At 37.8% G+C, this 22233-nt stretch overlaps 1 pseudogene; it reads right to left on the bottom strand.

Annotated features, from left to right (window-relative positions):
* Positions 1-15493: 15493 nt before the first annotated feature.
* Positions 15494-22233, bottom strand: part of LOC149154760 (vacuolar cation/proton exchanger 3-like) — an 11153-nt pseudogene continuing 4413 nt past the window's right edge.

Here is a 22233-nt window from a genome sequence, read left to right on the forward strand (position 1 = left end):
AGGCCCAAAGCCCAAGTCACTGCCCAAAAGTTAACCATCTCTTAAAATCAGTAAAATAACATGGAAATGACAGTACTAAAGAAAATAATTGTTCAAGACCTTGATTGGACCCCTACTAGCCGTGACAGGCATTTCGTCAAACATATCGTGAATATGTAATCTACAGGTGTAAATAATAGTTCCAAGTATAGGGGTCTCTAACTTAGCTGAGAATCGTTAAGGACCATTGATGCCTCAACGCATCAACTTCCATTCCATCTCTTAGGTCATAGATACATTCATCATTCAATTACAAGTAAAAAAATGATGAGAGCCACACATAGTTGTTGTCATAAAACACATACATAACCAACATAATAGCAGCATAAAATACTCATATAGACCACATATAATCCATCAAAATGCTCATAGAAATACAAGGATAAATAACCTTTCATTAATGATGCAAAATCCAAACCCACGATGAGAATTCCACGTTCCACCCGACTGTAGAATGGCTGAGCCAAATCTCTCTTCAACCATTCACCCCCGTGCCATATTCCAAGCATGAATGTGGGATCCCATTGAACACATCAATCAAAACTCATCCAGGGCTTCCAGAGGCCATGCACGCTAACCCATCAAACAGTGATTCCACCTCACAGTCGGACATCACGAAACCATCATTAGATTGGTCTCTGTTCAAGCCTTCCAAGGCTTCTAGAGCGTTTGTTCCAACCAAGGCTTCCAAGAATAGTAACTCAACCCAAGTTGTTACAGGGCTTCCAGAGCATTTGTCCAACTAACACTTCCAGGAACTAATAACTCAACCCAAGCTAAGGAAACTTGAGAACCAACCAAAAACAAACAATGAAAGTAAACTCACAATCACCATGGATCTCCAGTAAATGGAAAGGCTAGGCAATCCTCCATGCCAATGATAGATCACAACCAAGAAACCACATGCATGTGCCTTGCATGCCAAAAAGTGAAGGAAGCATACATGCAACTCGATACCTGCAAGCAAATCTAATGTAGTTGTTGATCTCAATGCCTTCTTGCGCTTTCCTGCTCTTCCTTTTCCTTATTGCTCCAAGAATCCAAATATGCCACACCCACCAAGAGTGCTCCAAGAAAACTCTAAGTCTCCAAGAGTATCAGAGAGAGAGAGAATAGAAGAGAGTTCCAACACTAAACTGACAAAAGGTTACCAACTGATCCTCAAAATCCTTTTTATGAATGAGGCCTCTATTTTCTTCATTTTCCATTATTTTCCTTCATTTTCCTCCTCACATGAAACATGTGACCTTAAACCTCCCTTTTCTCCTAATTTCCTTTATTTTCATAAATAATTGTGCCAAAAATGCCATTTTTCTTTTCCAAAGCCTTAGCCATAACCAATCACAAGTGATCCTCATCACTAGGAGTTTGCCCAACATTCAGCTTGGAATAAGTGTCCCATCATCCATGGTTATTATTTTTCCTTTATTTACTTTTATTACATGAAATTTTCACGAGGGTTGTTACAGTTTGTTACATTGTTCTTGATTAAACCAAGTGGGTCGTTGAGTTCATCATTTGTAAAATGGGTGGTATTTCCTACACTGGCATTGATGGTCATTTGTTCTTTACCCTAGAGTACATTTATAAAAAGGACAAATACAATTCCTTCCCTTGATTTGGGGATTATTGCCTCTATGAATAAAAACATTAATACCCTTAATGAAAGAGGGGGTATTGGTAAGTTAACTAGACTTGCACCATTTATAGCTTTGTTTTAGAATGGATCTATAACAATTGGGCAGGTCATGAGCCCATTGGTACTTTATATTGTGGAAACAATTATTTTGCTTTTGTTTTTTAAAGCAAGGAGAACAATGGATCTTATATATAGATTTGGGCCCTATTGCATGAGCTCCACGGGAATATTTATCACCCATTAGATTCTAGATTTTGATACTACCATGGAAATATATTATGCGCCTATCTATATTAGATTATTGTATCTTCCCCTTCTTTGCTACAACAATGGTATTTTTAAAGCCATAGGTGGTGAATTGGGCTTCTACATTACTAGTTCTTAGGGCAAGGACAATCAACTTCTTTTGTGCTAGAATATTTGTTGAAATGGATTTTGCAAAAGGACTCCCTGTGGTAATTCAACTTGACTTGGAGGGCTAGTCCCATGTTCAGGCTCTGGATTATGAGCAACTGACGAGCCTTTTAATTATATTTTTAATTACTTAGAAAGACAACTAAAAGATTGTGCATTTAATTGTCAACCCGTGGCTCACATGGAACTTGCGAGTTACCGTGCACTATATATGCATGCTACACTTTCCACTTCCATTAGTTTGTTTTATGGTTTTAGTATCAATGATTGCTTTTGCAGATGCAGTATAGACAATTCACAAGCTTGGGAAGGTTCTACGAATTCAAAAGTAAAGTGATTAAAGCTACTTGCACGAAAGTAAACCACTTGTAGGAAAGTAAACACACTTGCAGAAAATTAAACACACTTGCAAAAAAGTAAACACGCTTACAAGAAAGTAAACACACTTTCAAAAATGGATGGTTGGCTTGTTCAACTTTCAACCATTTGTAGAAAAAGAAACACACATGTTGGAATTAAAAGAAACACACTTGCATAATTGAAATAAAACACTTATACCCAATGAACTTGGGAAGCTCATTGTTGTAAATCCCATCACATGTAGAACAAGCCAAACAAGTAGGAAATGAATGAAAGGACTAATCCTCGCCAAGATGATTAATGCTTTTACTAAGACCAACAAATATAATAATTATGTGGAGCATATTTATTCAACATAGTTGAATGCAAACTACTTTGGATGCAACTAAGAAAAATGAATAATCAATTTGGTAAATAAATCGATGCCCGAATAATCAATATCATAAACAGAAAAAATCATACAATCAGACATTAATGACATAAACAAATAAAATAAATTCTATGTGAATAAATAATTGAGAAGTTAAATTACACAACTAGAAAAGAGAACTACCTAAATTATAGAACACTCTGTTTTATTTGAGTGGGCCCTGCCTCCATAAAATAGAATGTTGATAATTATCAACACTTGTTACATTGACAACATAAATTAATTTAATTAAATAAACTAATTAAAATAAATTAATATTTCATAATTATGCAAAGGGAATAAATATTCAAAAAATAAAATTAATTAATTAATTATTAAATCACAAGCTACAATTAAAATAAAAGATTAATAATTAAACTATTTCATTATGATTCAGACATTTCTCTAAGATTCCTCCCCATGGAATGAAAGAGGAACTCTTTTTATACATAAATTTTGTTTAAAAATAAAATAACAACCAATAAATGAGATCCACAATTTTCTCATATGTTTTGCTAACAATTAGCAAACAATAAATATGTATCCACAGTTTTTTCAAGTGGTTGGCTAACAATTAACAAAAAATGAATGACCCATACATGATTCCAAATACTTATTGATGACTCAATTCATCATGTTTATCCAAATTGAAATAATGGAACAACAATTATGTAACAACAGCAATTTGAGTCTCTGATCAACTCAAGGTTCTACTGGCTCATGGTTTTGATGTCGACTCACAGTTTCTCGAGTTATAGCATAAGAGTTGCAACAATGAGTTACATTAACAAGTTCGAATGGCTCATCGTTTTGGTCTTGACTCGAAGTTCCAAGAGTTGTTGTAGCGAGTTGTGGCACCAAAGTTACAGCACCAGAGTTACAGTAACAAGTTGTGACACCAAAGTTATAGGAGTGAGTTTCAACAATGAGTTGTGGCACCAAATTTGTGACACCAAAGTTGCAGTAACGAATTGTCACACCAAATTTATAGGAGTGAATTTCAACAATGAGTTGTGGCACCAAAGTTGCAATAGGGAGTTGCGGCATAAGAGTTATAGTAGGGAGTTGTGACACTAGATTTGCAGCAAGGAGTTGTGACACTAGTGTTGCAACAACTGAGACCAAGAAAAACCCACTGGTGACATTACAACCTTTCTGGTACTTCATTCTTGAATATTAACTTAAAGATAAACACAACAATTATATTTTTTCAATGTTTAATCATAAATTCATATGAAATACTAGGGAAATGCAATGAAAAAAATTATTTCCAAATCCCAAATATAAGCACTAGAATGGACTGATATAGGGTCATAGGCAACTAAAAAGGAATTAAGAATAGGGAAAAGAGGATGTAAAAAGATGCCAATTCTAAGGCTCGTTAACCGGTTCCTTTTGAATGCATTTTTTTCCATGAGTATAGGCACTTTGAAAAAGGTTATCCAAAAGCTCTAGCATCTCAGTCTCCTTCTATCCCTCCATCATATTCTCAGTTAATGATGAGAAAGGACCATTCCAACTAGTTTCAAGGAAGCACAAGAATCATCCATCTAAGAGGCCTCATTCCAGCATGCTTGAATGCCACCTGCCTCCTCCCTCCAATAATAGATATGATCCCCACCTCAGCCCACCCCCCTCTTAAAGTTGAGAAAGTGAAACCCTCAAATAGGAAGGCTCATCTTCCATACATTTGTGGCATCACTGAGAAAATTGCTAAGGCTCTCAAGAAATGGAATATTGGTTATGTATTCAAACTGCTAGAAACAATAAAACACAAGATGAAATCAATAAAAAACAAAATTGATTAGAAACAACTTAAATGGGTTTACAAAATCAATTGCTCTTGTGGAAGAATCTACATTGGTGAAACTGGAATATCGTTTAGCATAAGAATTAAGGAGCATGGAGCAGACATCAATAATCAACGCACTCGCACCTCTACTCTTGCTGAACATTCCCTCCATTCTAAGTCTCATATCTGCCTATAAGTCCCTAGAATTATCTCAAAATAAGATCACTGCTTCAAAATAAAGTTTAGTGAGGGCCCAAGATAATGAAACATCTTAACAACCTCCATCTAGATGGCGGACTTGAAGTAAGTAGAATTTGACTCCCTCACATCCCTCATCTCTAGGGTTAATTATCCCTTGTATTTTAAGGTTTAATTTCATTATTGATAGTACCATATGGCATGATTATACTAATATATTATTTTGTTACATTAATATTAAAATACTAATTTATTAGTATTTTATATTAATACTAATACAATAATCTATTACTATATTTCCATTGTAAACTAATACATGAATACCTTGGAATTAATGTATTAATTAATTAATACATTAAATACACGACATTGATATAATATATATTTTATTACATTACATAAATATTAATACATTAATATTAATACGATATTCTTTTAGTATATTATTAACATATCAATATTATCTAATATATTTATATATTATTAGGGACGGCGGGAGCAAGAGGGGTGATTTTTAGCCCCAAGGAAAATAAAGAGATTAGTTATGCTTAGGGAATAGGTACAACTACAAACAATAAAGGTGAATATTTAGCATTATGGAAAGGTTTAGATGTGGCAATGAAAAGGGGCATAAGAAAGATAAAATCATTAGGGAACTCGATGATTGTAGTCATAACAATATCCAAGTCTCTATTGTCTGTTAAATCTCCAATCCCTCCTATTGTAAGAAGAATTGTTCTTCAACTTACAAATTCAAAGAAGTCTCCTTTTTTCATGTTATGAGACTCGTCAACAGAGAGGTTGATCGACTCACCAACCAAGGAGTTGAGATCGAATGTGGAGCCATTGAGAATAGTGGAAATGATAGAGGTTTTGCCGTCATGCCATAACCATGCGGATAGGCCTTTATCAAAGAGCTATCCAAGATGGCGTTCTTTGAAATCTGGAATAAAGGAGTTTAATTTTCACATGAGAAAAGGTTTGGTCACAGTTATTAAGGAGAGACCACTTGGAGGTATTATTAAAAATATATTGATACGTGGTTATCTCTCGTACATAATGATCTCCTCTAATCATGTCATGATCTTAGCTCTAGACAATTGGACAGTTTGAATGTTGGGCGTATGGAGATCCACCTCGATCACATTTATGAAGCTAGCAAGATCGAAACCCCTCTCATCCTTGATCATAAATTCACTAAGAAGAATGTTAACTCCTCTCCTCATGAAGGGAAATTTTGTAACACATTTGGATTCTGGAAAAGATTGTGTCTTAAAGGAGAGAAAGGTAATTTTTTATGGAATAATGGAGGGGGGATGTCTATTTAAGAAGGTGGCTACGGTCTCTCGGCCATTCACACTTTAGTTTCCCTAATGCTCCCTTCACATTTGCGGATAACTGGAATATTTGACTTTGGCATCAGTAGGTGTGAGGTTCATGGAGCCTGAAATGGAGAGGTGGAAGAAAATGGTGGAAATTTCGTTTAAATTTCTAATGGTGTGGATTAATCTTATTTCGAAAAGATTGGGCTTGATTGAGAGCAGAAGGGAAGCCAATGATAGACTAGTTGAAGTAAAATTTGAAGGTCTAGAAGCAAAGGTGGAGCAGAAATTCACCAAGTTGGAGGTAGAGATGATGACAAGCAATGTTGAAGTGTCAATCTTCAATTTCCTTGCAGGTACTTAGGATTTCATGAACGTCGAGACAGATGTTGATGGAAAGAAGCATGAGTAATTCTCTAGAGGAGGCGTAAATGTTGCAGGAACGTGCAAAGGAAAAGAAGTATAATGAAATGGAGCAGATGAACCTAATCCCTTTGAGCCTATTTAAATTTCTCTAGTATATGTATTGCAAGTATATTTTGTTGTTGGGTCAGTTTATTAGAGTATATGGTAGATATTAGTAAAGAGTTATAGCTCATAAAGCTCGTAGGGGGGAGAATACTTTTTTATGGATCTACTGGAATATGGAAGCAACGGAGACAATTGAAGCTCATTTTGTTTTTTCCTATGTTAATGGTTATGATCATATAATCCAGGCTTTATAATAGAAATCTATTTGTTTCGTTTAAAAAATAAATAAATTAATATATTATTAATAATTTACTAATCTATTAGTATATTTTTTTTCCCCTAGGAAAAAGTCGTAATTTTATTCATGTTGATAAAATTACATTTTGTAGATGCATAATGCATATTCAGATGGCTGTTCCTGTAAACCAGGCAGCGAACAGAGTAAAAGAAAAACACAAAATTGCAAGTAATTGTTCCTGTTGTGACAGGAAACTACAAGATATAGAGAAAGGAAATAAGAAATTCTAGTAGATTAAGCTTTTCTGCCCTTCTTTTTCTCCACCCGTCGCCAACCTCCAGTGTCGGGAGTGGGTGTGATGATGGCAAGCTGATTTTCCATGGTGATTAGTTGGAGTTCTTTGTCAGATTCGGAGCCCTCTGATCCATGAGTTCTTTTGATGCCGCTGATTTCCATTTGTGGCTCTCGTTGCAGATCCGAAATGTGAGTTCCTGAATGTATAGCTAGAGCATTCTCCTCCTGTGTGAATGTCTGTTTCATTGGAATATCGGGTTCTGGTTGATTCTCTGTGGGCTCCACGTATGTGTCTTCTTCTTCTATTGGTGCAGTATGCTGCCAGCCTTTGGGCTTTTTTTGCTGATTCTTGGTTCTCCTGGTGTCCTTTCGAGCAAGTGGGCAGTCATATTGAAGGTGCCCTGTTTGCATACATCCCCTGCACCGGAACGCTGTATTCTCATAGTCGAGCTGTTGTATCCACTGAGAGTTATTAAAGTTCAAAGTAATGTGGTCAGGGAGTCCTTGACTCAGGTCCACTTCTACACATATTCTGGCAAAAGTGAATATTCCTCTGATGACCCTATCTTCATCTGCTTTTAGGAATTTCCCCAGAGAATCCCCAATGGCAGCTAATACTTTTTGATGCAACCTTCATTGTATTAGCGTCAAAAGCAGGGAACCAGGGGGTAAGGAAGAGGCCAGCACTGCCCCAAAACCAAGGCCCCTGGTTGATAATGCTGTCTCGTTCCTGTTCTGAGTTGAATCTGACTATGAAGTAACCTTTGGGACAAAGGTATATTTCACAGTTTGATGTCCATTGTGTATAGATCCATTGGTGCAAGGCATCTGATTTTGGCCAGAAGCCATTAAACCTGCAAATAACTGCACATTTACATAACTCAGAATGCAAATCTGTTACCTCTGGCATAGCGACTTGTAGCGTAGGTGATTCTGGTTTTTGTTCAACAATGTATGGTCCAGGGGCCTCTGATGGTGGTGCTTCAGTGTTTTTCATTTTTTCCTTTCCTTTCACAGCATCCCGAAAGGATCCTGTATATTTAGAGCTGGTTCCAGTGCTCCCGCCACGCAGTCGGAGATTTAAGATGATGGTTGAATCTTTGGTGATGCCGTATTGCAGGAGGGTTTGTTTGTCCTGCAAACTGTATCCTGCATATATAAGATTTTGGTGCTGTATTGGGGTTCCAAGATAACCCTGGATTTCCTTTTTTAAATCCTGAATGATCATTCTCTGACTGATCCGCATGCAATGGTGTTTGCCCTCTGTTGTTTTTATAAAGATTTGGACCAGATCGGCCTCCATGCTGAGTGGATCGGGGTTGTGGGGATCTCGATTTGCTGGATCTAGCCAATCGAACGGAAATGGCATCGTATTTTGTTCAAGCCTCTTCTCTGCGCCCATTTCCACTGGTCGTTGACGCGTTAATCCAGCCTCTACACATTTGATTTTGCCCTGCGTCCGATGCCTCCAAGCTTGGAACTCGAGTATATCATTTTGGGGCTGCCCGAAATCGATAGATCGTGCCCATAGCTTGCCGAGGGGGGGCCGAGGGGTGGGCTGCCGGCGTTTTTCTCCTTCAGCACAGGCAATGCTTCCTGGCCATGTCATAATCTCCGCCGATGTGATCACATCTGCCCTTCGTCCGGCACCAGTGCTCACAGATCGCAGATCCCCGCTTCCATAATCCCTTAACTGGTCGGGTGGGTACAGAGGAGACGTCAGAAGCATCTTTACCCATCGTGTGCAGACATCTCTGCCTTGTCGAAACGGTTCATCCTCCCATGGTTGTTCAGATACCCAGATCTGTGTATGATCTGGGCATATTGACGCGAAACTCCCAGGGATTTGAGGAGGATAACCCAGATCCACCAAAAATAAGTCGGCCTGCTCCATGAGGGAAGATAATTCCTTCTTCTGTTGAAATCTCTGATCCGGGCCATGTATAACCTTACCAGCAGTGAGATCGGGAGAGAAACAGACCGATGGATCGAAGATTGAGTTCCCAGCAACCAGACTCCAAGCAGATCCAGGGTTTAGCTGGTCTCTGGGGACGACGGCGGCATAGCTTCTGCGTTCTGAAACCCTAGGTGTTCGGAGGCTCGCCATCGCTCTCGCTTTTCTGATTTTTCAATCAATCTATTAGTATATTATTTAGTTTTGAAATATTAATATGTTTATGAATATATTTCATTAATAAATTAATATAATATATTATTAGTAATATATTAATTCTTTAATATTAATTTACTAGACATAGTCTACATTAATAATTATTAATATTTTATTGTGTTTCTTAAAGCCTAATGCATTAATTATATGAACCTAATATTATTTAATTTATATTATTTTCCTCATTCGTTTTGTTTTGTTTTGTTTTGTTTTGTTTGTTTGGTTTTTTTTTTTTAGCGGTTTTTAGGCTTTTAGGGTTAGTTTTCCTTTTGTTGGATTTTGTATTTCTCTTCCCTTTCCTTCATATTTATTTATGCTTTATCCCTTCAGCTTCATCTCTCAAACATCTTGTCCTGATGATGTGTCCTAGTTTGGACTTGAAACGTCGACTTGAAAATCAAACTGTGGAGCAAATTCCAAATTTATCTTCTTCAAGATATGAAGCTTTAAATTCATCTGAGTTAGAAGTCATAGCTGAAGAAAATCTGCCAAATTCAAATCAAGTTCCTTTAAAGAACATTAGTTCACCCATTAAGGAAGAGACTACTTCTAAGGATATTGACAAAAGCCCTCCATCGGATAAGAAGGAATCATAGGTTGGTTCAGAGGAAGAGAAGGAGTTCAATCTCTCCTCTTCTTCTCCTTCCCATTCAAATGTTCTAAAAAGAAATCAACAATCTTCCCCTCCATTAACAAGAAGTAGAAAAGATGAAAGCAACACATCCCCAAAATCTGGTGCCTATCATTCTTTAGCCTCCCATGCTTCTAGTAGGGGGTCGGTTTTGATTAAATCTTAGAAATGTGTTGTTTTTGTATTGTCTTGTGCAAGCATTTTGTAAGAATATACTCTTATTCTCACGAAGCAATAGGGTCAGCTCTCAAAAGGTCTAGTATTGGATCCCCCTCCTCTACCTCCTTCTTTTCTTGGGAGAGGATAGTATTTTTCCCTCCTCTTTTTAGAACCATTGAAGAATTTTTCCTTGTAATGTCAAATTTTTAGCAATAAAGTTAACTTAATACAATTTTTTAGCTACAAATTTTTGGTGAATACAAATTTCTTGTTGTAGTAAAAAAAATGCTTTTTCCAAATTTTGGAGACAACGAATATTAATGTATTTCAAAATTATCTACAAGTACTTACTATATATCTCAATGTCATGAAAGCAAGTCGTGGTAAATGCTTCCAAATATTTATATCTAAGAGCCTTAACATCTATATATATTCCATTTAACACTAGAAAATCATGGTCAAGTTGATTAATAGTTGTGGCATATTGTGGAAAAATATATATACTATTATGTTAATATTACATAATACATATAATTATTCCTCTTAAAAATATTAAGACCAAGTGAGGTATTACAAAAACGATGGTAGATCCGTTAAGTGCAAAGTAGTCCTATAGGTATAATAAAAGTTCATAGGTAGTTATGGTATTATTGGGGAGACAAATGATGAGATGTAATTTGTGGAGGTTGTAGAAAATATATAAAATATTATGTTAATATTAAATAATATATATATTAAAACCAAGTGGGGTATTAAAAAAACCATGGTGGATCTTCAGAGGGTAAAAAAATGTGTAGGTATAGTAGAAGTCAAAATGAGTATAAAACATATAAGCACCAAGGATCCTAACAAAAACTATTTACAAAAAGAAGTGTACTAATATTCAACACATTGAAAAAAATACTAAATACAAGCGAAGCACGTGTCATACAAGCCTAATGTCATGAACACTGCCTTTTTGCAATTATTTTCATCAATAACATGTACAAAAAATTAAAAACGTACAATTATGAATTAAAGTATTATAATATTATTTTCATCAATAACAGTTTAAAAATTAGTTTAAAAATTAGTTGATAGATAGTTTGAACAGGGGAGGCTACATGGCAACTAGTCTCTGCCTTGAGCGGGAAGTATATAGAGTCCCTCAGCTCATTCGTCAAAAGCCAACACAAACAAACCACCTATCGATGAAAATGATAACCCTAATCAAATCTGAGCATTGTTTTGACAGAGCTAGCCAAATTGAATGTCAAACTCGCAATCGCCACAATTGTGCAAAGTATTGTAACTAATTCACAATTTATACCACACTAAGTTATAAGCTCCTTCATGTGTGGGTGTTTTGGTGCAACATTATAATGAATTAGACTAGAGAACATGAAAAGACTTTCCAATATTTGATCATTTTGAAATCATTATTGCATATAAGCTTAAGACATACCACACACAAGCCTTCCCCCAACATTTCTTGTTTTTAAATAATGGGTCCATACAGGTGAGGAGAATTTAGATGGTGGAGGAATAACATGTTATAGAGTTTTATTAACCCAATGTTTCGGACTGCCAATTGAGTCCATCCTCAGGGGATACTTCAATAGATTAAGAAGATATATGGATTATGTAGAGGAAAAATATAATAGATTTAGTCGGCCATAATTTAAATAGTTTAGTAATATATTAATCAATTGGAAATTTAAACATTAGACTTTTAGATTAATAATTCATTATAATACATCGTTTTAATATAAATTTTTAGTGTTAATTAGTTATGCTTTATTATCTTATTTGATTTATGAAAGTTTTATTACATTATTTAGTTCTAAATTTATGGATTACTTGTAGGATTATAATTACTAAAGTTTTATTAGAATGTAAAAATTTTCTTTGAGTATGTAAAAATATACGGAGATTCATCTGATTCATTTATGTTATGGCAATTAAATAAAACACTTGTTTTTTAACTATGTTGAAAATAGCAACAAGAAATGATAAAAATAGAATCCAGAATATTCAAATTTTAATTTGTCCTTAAATTAAAATTGTGAATTAAAATTCGAATTTAGTCTCACCAGTTGCTTGAAAAATAAATAATTATTTCATTATGGATTAATTAGCTGGAGAAATTCAAGTTAGAAGTCTTTTTGAAGTCATGCGACAGTTATCCCTTAAATTAAGGAGATTATCCCTTAATTAAGGAGATAAGATTGAGTTATATTTGAGTTGTAATTAGTTAGCTCAGTTTACTGAGTTAAGTCCAATTAAATTAGTTCCAAACTGTTTGAGGAACTAATTGTAAGTTCAGACAGTTAATGCATGCATGCATCCAACTAGTGTACTCGAGATAACTAAAGATTCTCTCATCAAAAACTCATGTATGTCTATTCAGAGAAAGACCCAATTGAGCTAAATGTCAAGGACAGGTTACTATCAGTTGCATGAGTTTTCCAAAAAAGGAAGCTTATCCATGCAGAAGGAACAAGGTTCCTTAAGGATTGCACAGTTTTACAGGGTGTAAGATCAGTGTTACACTTGGTAACAGTAGGATCACCAAGGAGAAACAATGCAAGGAAATAGGAGGCTTGGAGGGTAGAGGAGAAGGTTTTTGAGAAGCCTTGTTTGCCTGTGAGCATCCAGGAGGATTGTACTGAGAGCTGGTTAGCTGTGGGAGCTAAGGCATTGTGTAATTCTGATATATTTCCACCTTGTATGATAATACAGATAGTGGGGTTTTTAGCTGAGGCTTTCCCCTAAGTATTCTTCTGTGTTTCATGTGCATTGATTCTTCTTCTGGTTATATGTGTTCTGCTTGATCTTGTTCAAATCTTTTAAGCTTCCGCTAATTGATTGTAGAAGTAGATTAAAGTATTTTTCTTTAGTTATATTGCATTATTAGGTTAATCTATAGTCAGAATTTCTACATAGTATCAGAGCTAGCTGATCTATAGAGAAATTTCTACATGGTATCAGAGCCAAGTTTATTGGAGTAGTGAACAATATACAGAGAAGAGAATTTGAAGTTTGAAATTCGGAGTTGTAGGTGCAAATCGAATTCATATCATACTTATAAAATAAAATAAAATAAAAAAATAAAAATAAAAATAAAAAAAAACCGAGATGGGACATTATGCGATTAATTGCCCATCGAAGAAGTCCAAGAAGGGATCCTCAGAAGGATCAAATGGTGAGGCATTAGCCTCTCAGTTCGAAATGGACTTTACCCTCATCGCATGCATGGTGTCATCGATGATGGGTTATGGTTGGTTTCTTGACAGTGGAGCCTCATTCCACATGACCGGCGATAAAAGTTTATTCAGTACCTTGGAGGAGAAAGACCTCAAGATGCGCATAGAGATGGGTGACGATGAAAGGTATAGTGTTTCAGGAGTGGGCACGATTGCTTTTCAGAGGGAGCATGGAGCTCTTATCACCTTGACAGATGTGAAGTATGTGCCTGGACTAAAGAAGAATTTGGTATCGATCGCGATGTTGGAGGACAAAGGCTATGATGTTGTTTTTAGTAAGGGAAAGGTTTTCCTTAGACACATCACCATGGGACAGGTGAAACAGATCGGTTCACGAGTTAAGAACTTGTATGCTCTTGAGGTTCAAGATGCATGCAAAGCCTTGAGGGGCATGCAGAACATTCCAAAGGTTCAGGATCAGGATCGAGTTGAATTCCTTTCTTGTTGAGAGGGAGTGTTGAAAATAGCAACAAGAAATGATAAAAATAGAATCCAGAATATTCCAATTTTAATTTTTCCTTGAATTAAAATTCGAATTTAATCTCACTAGCTGCTTGAAAAATAATTAATTAATTCATTATGGATTAATTAGTTGGAGAAATTCAAGTTAGATGTCTTTCTGAAGTTATGCAACAGTTATCCATTAAATTAAGGAGATTATCCCTTAATTAAGGAGATAAGATTGAGTTATATTTGAGTTGTAATTAGTTAGCTCAGTTTACTGAGTTAAGTCTAGTTAAATTAGTTCCAAACTGTTTGAGGAACTAATTGTGAGTTCAATCAGTTAATGCATGCATGCATCCAACTAGTGTACTCCAGATAACTGAAGATTCTCTCATCAAAAACTCATGCATGTCTATTCAGAGAAAGACCCAGTTGAGCTAAATGTCAAGGACAAGTTACTATTAGTTGCATGAGTTTTCCTATAAAGGAAACTCATCCATGCAGAAGGAACAAGGTTCCTTGAGGATTGCGCAGTTTTACAGGGTGTGAGATCAATGTGAGTGATCAGTGTTACACTTGGTAACAGTAGGATCACCAAGGAGAAATAGTGCAAGGAAATAGGAGGCTTGGAGGGCAGAGGAGAAGGTTTGTGAGAATCCTTGTTTGCCTGTGAGCATCCAGGAGAATTGTACTGAGAGCTGGTTAGCTGTGGGAGCTAAGGCATTATGTAATTCTGATATATTTCCACCTTGTATGGTAATACAGATAGTGGGGTTTTTAGCTGAGGCTTTCCCCTGAGTATTCTTCTGTGTTTCATGTGCATTGATTCTTCTTCTGGTTATATGTGTTCTGCTTGATCTTGTTCAAATATTTTAAGCTTCTGCAAATTGATTGTAGAAGTAGATTAAATTATTTTTCTTTAGTTATATTGCATTATCAGGTTAATCTACAGTCATAATTTCTACATGGTATCAAAGCTAGTTGATCTATAGAGAAATTTCTACAAAGTATACCATGCAATGCTTGTACAATATGGAACATCAAATTACATGAAGGGGCTAGTGCTGCTGTTGTGCTACTTAGTCATTGCAACTTGCTTCCTTCTTTTGCAAACGCCGCTCACAAAGCGTAAGGATCCTCTTGAAGGGATTATCAATATCCTAATAAAATTTTAGTTATTTTTTATGTTCATTGCAAATTCAGGAATATTTGGAAATGTGGTGAATATTAATAAAGTCAACTATTTTGCTTTATTAATTTTTTAAATATTTATAAATATGTAATGTAGTGATACTTAGATCTTCAATTTAATACTATTTAATGCATTATCTCGCATGCCATTCTCATCAAGCTATAAACACTCCCTATTAACAAGAATCATATAGCTATACGAACTCAATAAAAGCTCTGCCTTACAAGTTGTTTGAGTCACATGGTAGGTATTTCCAAAGGATGTTTTACATATCTGTAATTGTAATCGTACTTTTTGAGGCTACGTAATTGAACTGTAAGCCTTTGAATTTTCATTTTTCCTATTTGTCTTTATTGTTACTTGGATCTCTGAAGATCGTGTTGGAAAATCTAGCAAGACTCTGGTTCTTATCGTTGGTTTAATGGCTTGGACCGTAAGAGTGGGCTTCTATTGAATAGCTTAGTGAATGATGCACATCAAACCCATAAAATATATGTTTTTATCATTACTGTGGCAAATAGAGTAACTGTCTCCAAAATGGGAAAATCGAGGTCCATGGGTTTTCCCATGATCCATGCTAGAACAATTATGAAGGGAATCCAGAAAGAGGAGCAACAAATTTCTAGAATTCATTCACTGTGAATTTGGGACAAAATAAAATGCCTTATAATCGAACAAACAAATATAATAAAATCCTTTATATACTGGTCTTACCACGAACATGGCAATCTGTGTGGCAGAACCCATAGCCACATCCAATTATATATCCTGCAACAAATAGAGATATGTTCAAACCTTCAATTTTCAAAATCTTATTAACACCACGCAATTGATAATAATAATTATCATAAGTGTTATAGACATTTTTGTGCCTTACAGCATTGAGCATGAAATGTCCATAATCTAAGGGATCCAAAGTCCCTAAACATGTTGTTCCTACCCCTAGAGGAACAAGGCAAACTAACCACAGCAATTCACAGAAGTTCTCCACCTGAAAACACTCAAAAACAAGCCAATTCTGGATCATGTCAACTGCTCCACTGAGCATCTGCGCTGAATGTCAACTGCTCCACTGTCTACCTGCGTTGAATGTCAACTCCAACAAAGGATACCTGCGCTGAGCGTAATTGGACAAGTGGCAGGCTCATTCCTCAATGTGTCAATGCCCAGGAAGCTTCCAAAATGACACTTGCATCAAGGAATTCGACTGGTGATGAGTAAGAGGTTCCAAATCTCCAAGTGGAAGCAAGAACCTCCAAGTGGACTCAAGAACTGAGAGAGGGAGAGGACACTAGTCAGATCTCAAGCTGACTCATCCTCTCTCCAAAATGACTATATATAGATCTCTCCTCCATGGGATCTGGAGGCTGGAATTTGGTTATTGCAAAGAATTGTTGTTGGTTTGAGACTGGAAATATTGGGTGTTTAATGCTTTGAAGGGAGCTGAAGAAGGAATTCCATTCTGCTGGGAAGGAGATGCTGGATTGGAGCCCTTTGGGTTGTATCTCTTCCTGAACCCTGTTATCAATCAATAAAGCTATCTTGGTTCTTTCCTATATGCTGGTGTATGTTGTATGATTGCATTAGTGTATTTGATTTACTTCTAATCCTGAATCATTTATGAATATGAATATTTGCCTTTGTGTTGTGTTCTTCTCTTGTCGCAAGTCGTTATTCTCTTGTCACAGGTAGCTGTTCTCTTGTGATCTCGTGGAAATCAAGTAGTTGTTCTCTTGAGCAAGCGAGGAGGCAAGTAGCTGTGAACACCCAAAGAGAAGGGGATTTAGATCGAGGGACAAACGGAAGACAACGGTAAGTCTATCGATCTCCCCTCTTTCACATTTCATAAAGGAAGAAACCAGTGTAGTTGTACTTGTTTGTTGCTAAGGTACTGTCACACCTTAGGTAGATAGGATCGTCCTGCATAAGCATTTTTCCCCACAACAAATTGGCGACTCCGCTGGGGATAATTTGTTTGTTCATTTCATTTTTGTTTCTGTCATTTGTTTACTTCATAGACTTGACAGCAACAATCGAACTGCATCTTTCCCGGATGCAAAGTAGAAAGTTGTTGCTTTGATCCAGTTGCTGGACTTGTCTATGATCTAAACAATGGATCCACAAATGATTTGATGATCCTTGTGATAGTCTTTAGTACCCTCTCAAAGCATCCCTCTGTTTATACCTTGCTTGTGTTTCTGATTTGGCCTGAAACAGTTGATTTTTAAGCATTTTGTGACCCAGAACCCAAGGGAAATGAGAGTTTCTCCTTCAGCGCAGGCACTGTGAAGGCAGTCTACATTTCAACGCAGGTCCCGTGAAGGTTACCTGCGCTGAATGTCAACTCCACAGTGTTGGACTTGCGCTGAACCAGTTTAGCCTTTTGCAGCTGGGGTTCTTTACTGTCTATTGCCCTGTTTTGATCTCTGTTTTTTGTAGCCTTTAACCAGCATAGGTACCAGTGAGATAACCCCTTTTCTTTGCTTAGATTCCGCCTCCTTTTGTACAAAAAGACTGTGAATGTTTTTATGTGTTTGTGGCGTCATTTACAGTTTTCCTTTGCATGAGTAAAGTAGTCGCCCCGTAGCCTTTGATTCAGATCTGATTGATTGGGATCTTAGAAGAGAGTTCATTGGTTGTTTTCAGATTGATTATAGATTTACTTTTGCTTATTGGTTTGAATTTGTCTCTTTTGAAGTGTCAAAACAAGTCTTTATTTCGAAAATCGTTAAGTGTCGTAATCTCTTCTATCTTCTCTGATTTCGAAAAAAGTGAACTTGTTTGTATTGATCATTTTAAAAGCAAATTCAAAGTTGTGCAAAAAGCTTTCTTTGTAGGCATTTATACTAAGAAAGTGGAAAACAAACACCTGCATTGTGCATTTTGCATTTGATAGTTTGCATGTTGGATTTAGGGAAAGTGCATTAGAGTGTGCTGATTGCTCTTTGAGAAAAGATAGTGTTTTTCTTTTCCCTTAGTAGCTAGGATTTTCAAAGTTGAAAAGATAATAAAGCTTGCTTATCATCTTTAGACTGCATTTAGGAATTTGTATCATACATCTCGTGGTGAACCTTGAAAGGCAAACTTTAAAAAGATCAACCTAAAATAAACTGAATGAACCTAACAACGCTTTGTAACATAACGCACAACATAGAGGTCTAGGCTAGAGACGTGTTCTGGCGTCGTTAAGTCTAGTGACTGTCGATCTCGTGGAAGGTGGGTGATTCCTCCTGAGGGACGATAGCACTAGTACGGATTGTGCTCCCACGTACCGTCGCGTATATATTGGGAGACCCCTATAGGCATATATCTTTTATCCTTAGGAAGCCGTGTCGGCCGCCCTACTGATCGCAATGCAGTGAACACAGCATTCACGAAGATCGACCGCCCGTACCCTAAAAAGTATTCTGCGGTTTTGCGAAAAGTTTGGCACACCCTTTGCCTAGAACTCCAGAGCAGTTTCTTTTGGCCTTTTTCAAACTCTATAACAGAAAAATTCCATCCGAGCATTTGTCACTTCGGGCTCGTTAAAACATCGAAGGAGACTAGAGTCATCTTTAGCTTTTTCTCGACTCTTTAAAAGTGAAAAAGCAAGTTGTGTCTACAGCGTCGTTAACAATTTATTTTAAACGGAACAATCACCCTTTAATCCGGCGTTGATCTTTAGGTTGAAAAGATGGAGCACACCAACCAAGGAATTCCTCTTGGTGGAAATCCTAGTCCCTTCTCCTCTTGGGGAGATGTTGGTGTGCCCCACATGGCCACATTGTCGCTTCCAGGACTGACAATTGGCCTACCAGTTTGGCTCTTTTCAACCAGTGTCGTTCAAAACACCACCATTCCTGAACAGTTGAGTCAACAGTTAGATCAGACAAGAGTTGCCTCCCAGCCTTCCACTTCATCTTCCTCCCCTCCTTCCTCTTCGCTTGACGGAACTGGTCGAACAAAAAACCAGGTTCCTAAGGAGAAGAAGGAGAAGAAGAAGAAAGAAAAGAAGAAGAAGGAGCCTAAGGCGACTGGGGGAAAACAAGTGTCATCTAACAAAAATCCACACACAGCACTCGTAAGGCCTAAATCGTCATGCGTCATATGCCAGGGAGACCACTTCCATAGAGATTGTCCCTGTATCCCCCGGATACTAAGGGACTGGTCCCCCCGTTTGCACAATTCGGTAGCATCGACCTCTGATAGCCATGTCGACTGCTCACCGTCAACTAGTGGGAGTGAAGCCACAGGACAGAGCGGGAAAGCTAAATTTCCCTGCAGACTGTGTGAAGGCGATCACGCCATCCACCATTGTCCCTTCTTAGACGAGGCAAAAAGAGTTCTGGAAGATCGCCCGATTTTACGAGCGCATCTCCCTCCTGGATATCAAAGACTCCTGCCAAGTCCCTCACTAGTTGAGAACCCGGCTGACCCGTCTAGGTGGTCAGCCGAAGCACCTGTCATTGAAGATGAACCGTCTGGATCCATGCCTGACGAAAGTCGAAAGGTTGATACGGCAGTTGACCCGGTTTTGCCTTCAGAGGCTCCATCTTCGAATGACACCATCACAGAGGAGAATAAAGACGACACCGTCCAGATTCTCTTCATCAGCACTGAATCTGATGATCAAGGGGGCAATGCCACCATTCCTTTATCGCAGGAAGGAAGTTCATCAGAGTGATATCCGGCCGTATATTCGGTCCCACCACCAAGCAACCTAGTTGTGTCCTTTGATTGGAACCAACTAGGCAGACCCCGGTTGCCAGCCAGTATACCATTCAGAATTATTTGTCAGATATACAGAATGGTAATGGCTGGCACTATCATTGATGAGGGGGCATCTGTGAGTATCCTTTCCTCTATTACTTGGAAAGCGCTTGGTTCGCCAGCGCTTTTGCCTGAGATGAGAAGTCTATCAGGTTTTGATAAAGGAACCAGTCGACCTTTAGGGATCCTCCCCAATGTGCCTATAACATTGAAAGGGAAGACCGTTCAAGTGAACGTGATGGTCGTTCAAGGACCCTTGGATTATAACCTACTCCTTGGACGAGACTATATATATTGCATGGGAGTTGTTGTTTCCTCACTCTTTAGAGTAATGTGTTTTCCGCATGAAGGAAGAATGGTCAAGCTCGTGGACCAACTTTCATTTCCCGGATCACACATCGCAAATAGTCATGTACCATTCCTAAATGGTCTATACACGCAAGAAGTGTCTCAACCCACGATCTGTCCTCCTGATGAGCGCGAGTAATCCGGGAGGATATGACTGGAACCCAGGGTGCATGCGTCCTGGCCTGCTTCGGCAGGAAAACTTTGGGTATAGGGTAGGTTTCCGCGGGAGAATATGACTAGTCCGTACCCCGTCCGTGGTTGGAAGAGGGGTTGTTCTGGAATAAGATTCTCTTGTCAAAGTTATGTGAGAGGGTGGGGGTCGTCACTCACCTTTGTTTATTTCGGTAGACATTGCCAAGGAAGTGTTTTGTTTGAAAGATTAACGAGACAATCTTTGGGTAACCTGAAAGAGGTAAGCCTCTCCCGGTGAAACGAAAGTTTCGATGGAATTGAAGTAGAGGTAACTTTGAAATCGTACTTTATACCTGGGGGCATGCAAACCTTTTGGAGTGCAAGCAAAGAGCGGTTATTTATCTGTTTTTTGGATTAGCCGTTTCCTAACTTGCATAAAGAAAGGATGGGGAGCAAAGCTTAGTGAGATGAAGCTCCATAAAAAATAGAATCTTGATGAGACACTCTTATCTTATGACTGGGTAATCGAGCAGTTTTAGCATAAAGTTCATGCTCGTTAAAAAATAAACGCAAGATCCGAGCAGTTTTAACGCGGTCTTCATGCTCGTTAAAAAATAAATATAAGCAGTGAGCAAATGTTTCCTCCAGTGTTTAAGCTCATTTTTAACTAAAAAATGAACCTACCCGGTAAATAACCACCGTGAATGTAATATCATCAGCCATTAAAGCCTTGGTCGTGTTTGCACCTGCCACCTCCACTTTTCATTTGGCCGATCGTTCACCTCCATATGATTGTTTACCCATTTTGAGGAACAACTGCGAAGAGTGATTTCACCTAGCCATCCTTGTGACACTGTCGTGATTGGAAAATTCCAACCTGTACCTGGAATCAGCTGCTATCCCTGTTTATCACTCGTTCCTCAAAAGACGAGTCTTCTTTAAGCTCTTTTCAACTGACTCGTAAAATATGAAAAGATTGCCGAGTTTTGGCCTTCCAGCTCGTTAAAAGGACAGGAAGAGCTATCCCTCCTCTAGATTTTAATCTTTTTGGACCTGAGGGATTATTGCACAAAAAGATCGAGCGCTTGTTGTGTTCGGCTCGTTAAAGCTATCGAAAACTCATCCCTTCTGTATTGTTTTATACTTTTTCGGACTTAAGGGATTAGATGACGAAAAAGGAATTTTGGAGTTAACTTTACGTACCTTTTCAGACTCTCTAAAAATGAAAAGGACCGAGTTATCCTTGTCGTTAGACTCGTTAAAATTATTAAATAGCGACAAACTTGTCTTTAGACGAGAACGAGTTTCACTATCGCTAAGCTCGTTAAAACATAGCGATGGGCTTGCCCGAAGGGCAGGTTATAGAACAAGCATATGTTATCCTCCTCAAGCTTGACAAAAATAAAGAGGTACTGGTCAGCAATGACTGGGGAAAAATTGGGAGAAAATCAAGAAAACTTTGATGGTAGCAGGTCGCTCTTGAACATGACACTTTTCCTCCGTACCACAATCGGGTTGGGTTGTTTCATTCACCGGTCACATCACCATGGTCTCGCCATACCATCCATATTTGGGGTAATGCTACCGATCCATCGCATCAGTGTCGCCATATGTTCAAGAGAAGTCGTTCAGAAAGAGTCAACCGGGTCCCATCCACTGCCATACATTATCCTTCATCCATTCATGACCGCCACCCTGAATCATATGTCAGAGATCATTTTCACCTCCATTAAAATCATTAGCTCCGTTCCGTGTCACTGATGTGGGATTCATCAAGGCCCTCCTTTGACGGATCGCTTCTTGTCGACATCAGCTCATTATCCAAGAAGTTGATCTAGGAACAACCCCCCAGTACTTTGAAGCTTTCATGCCTCAATGGCAAGTTTCTCACTTCCGGCGACAGGTATACATCAATGACCTTCGACCAGAAGATTTTGCGTGGTGTTCGACGCCAAGTCCTTTATTCACACCACGTGAATTGTAC

Source organism: Pinus tabuliformis, chromosome 9 (genome assembly GCF_031772625.1).
Source record: "Pinus tabuliformis cultivar Carrire ecotype Pingquan chromosome 9, CPIR1, whole genome shotgun sequence".
Lineage (NCBI taxonomy): Eukaryota > Viridiplantae > Streptophyta > Pinopsida > Pinales > Pinaceae > Pinus > Pinus tabuliformis.